Source organism: Euprymna scolopes, chromosome 5, assembly GCF_053919585.1.
Source record: "Euprymna scolopes isolate OS-2025 chromosome 5, ASM5391958v1, whole genome shotgun sequence".
In the NCBI taxonomy this organism is placed as follows: Eukaryota; Metazoa; Mollusca; class Cephalopoda; order Sepiida; family Sepiolidae; genus Euprymna; species Euprymna scolopes.
This window is the reverse complement of record NC_136486.1, coordinates 110,404,674-110,407,173: the sequence shown is the minus strand read 5'-3', so window position 1 is coordinate 110,407,173 and position 2,500 is coordinate 110,404,674. Positions and strand designations below refer to the sequence as shown.

The 2,500-nt window shown below is 35.0% G+C and overlaps 1 protein-coding gene across 1 annotated transcript in view; it reads left to right on the top strand.

Moving 5' to 3' along the window:
* Positions 1–2,468: 2,468 nt before the first annotated feature.
* Positions 2,469–2,500, top strand: part of LOC145276951 (protein Wnt-4-like) — a 580,043-nt gene continuing 580,011 nt past the window's right edge. Inside the window, exon 1 of the mRNA XM_080128466.1 lies at positions 2,469–2,500. This exon is cut by the window's right edge and continues 653 nt beyond it. The gene's annotated coding sequence lies outside the window, so the exon portion shown is untranslated.

The following is a 2,500-nucleotide window of genomic DNA, read 5'->3' as shown; positions in this document are numbered from 1 at the left end:
GCTGGACGGTGCTTTCTTTATTCGTTTAAGAAAAGATTTGCATTTTACACATATCTACACCCGCCACACACACACACACACACACACACACACACACACACACACACACACACACACACACATACACACATACATATATAATATAAATATTTACGCACACGTATGTTTACTCATACGTACACATATTTTTCACACATGTGCATGAATATTTGTGCATACATAGTTATATAGAATATGTACATATTTGCGTAGAAACACACTCATATATAAACAAACAAACGCACACACACACACACATATATATATGTATATATACACTCACATACATAATTTTATTTATTTAAATACTTACACATTACTCTGTATACAATCATATTAGTACTTACAATCACACACATATATACATACTCAAGCACGCACACGCAGATATTCGGACGCAGACATAGATGCTCGGACACACACACGTACATTTGTGCACACACACACACACACACGCGCGCACACACGCATTTGTGCACACACACACACACACGCGCGCGCACACACGCATATATATAATTATATTAAAAAATTATATTTTACAATACATGTTACTTTTCATCTGTGGAGATCGCACTGATTATTCCCAGCTAGCATTTAGGTAAAACGCTTTGAAGTATGAATAATTGAATTCGTTCAAAGCATTGCAAACAAAATAAAAATAAATAAATTACGCACACACGCAGTCACGCACAGACACACAGACACACACACACACACATATATATATATATATATATATATATATATATATATATATATATATATATATATATAAGGTCAGTTTTGTCAATGGTCGGAAGACAGAACGTATTAATGAATGAAACGTTTTCTCTTTCTATTTGATGCATGACATTCACAGAAGGGCTGACATTCTTTTGACCACGTGCAAAAACCAAGAGCACAAAAAGAAAGAAATGTTTCTAAATTTATAATTTTCCAGACAGACGCACACACGTATAAAACGTGCGTTTGCTGGAAGATTCTGTTAAAGTGTATCGCCTGAGTGCTTTTGCATCGAGAACAATTGTGAGAAAAATAGAACAAGGTACCCGTTGCTATCTACGTGTGTGTGGACGACTGGACGACACATACATACATACATACATACATACATACATACATACATACATACATACATACATACATACATAGTATATGACTTCTGTTTTAATTTTCCTCGGGAGCAAATTATATGTCTCTGTTATAAATAGCATTGAGTTACGCGATTTCCCTTAAAGTGAAACGGAAAACGGAGGCTTATAAAAGCGGAGGCTATTTTAACTGAATCACCGTCTCCTTTAAGTTAGGACGAGAAGAGGAAGGAAAGAAAGGGTGGGGAAAAAATAGAGAAACGTCTATAAAATTACATCAATCTGTCTGCTTATATGATAGAAAGAAAGAAAGAAAGAAAGAAAGAAGAATTAGTTACCAATAAACAGAAAGAGAGCGTAAAAGAAAGAAAACTCGCGGAAAAAAAAGGGGTGTGAAATAAAATAAAATACAAAAATAAATAAATAAAGTGAGACTTGAATTAAAATAGCATATTACTTTAGGGTGAGACACTCGTTCTACCCCTCCCCCCAAAATAAACCCTCCAAAAAACAAAAACAACACCACAAAAAAAACAAACAAACAAAAAAAAACAAACAAACCACAAAACAAACAAACAAACAAACAAACAAAAAAAAACACCGTTTGTCATATACAACTGCAAATCTGTGGAAGCAAGCTTTTCGTCGTTATTCTTTTTTCTTTTTTTCTTCTTTTTTTTTTTAATGTGTGGAGGGCGGCCCTTAGAGGAAGAGAGGCTGACACACATACAGGAAGGCACACTGGGAGGTAAAACCCCGTTTTGATGTACGGACGGACGAATCGGCATAAAAAGGACGGAGTCACTAAAACTCTAGCGAACTCATCATCCGCAAAACTGGGAAACTGGCTAAGCTTATCTTTATTCAATGCTAATATATTTTTTGTGTGGATTGGGCCTCCATACTCACAAATATTACAAATTATTCATTTGTGTAGCTAGCTATTTCTGAAGTATATATATATTATTTTATATACATACATACATATACCTATAGCAGTTGGCCTCCTTTCAGTTTTAAGAGACAATGGATACACTTTGTTTGGGTACCTGCGCGAGGAGTGTGCAGTGAAGCAAGAGTTACATAATCACCATCACACTCCTCCTGAACCGGGATTAATTTAGTCCAGTGGCAAGAAGTCCAGATTGACTGGAAACAATGCCGGTGTGAACATACATAAATATTTATATCTATTTCTCTCTCTCTCTCTCTCTCTCTCTCTCCCTCTATCTCTCCCTCTCTCTCTCTCTCTCTCTCTCTCTCTCTATCTATCTATCTATATATATATATTTGTAGAAACATTTTTCTTTGGGGGTCTTAAGAGGTGCTAATACATTTTTTTTTCTTTTTCTTTTTTTTTTTTTTTA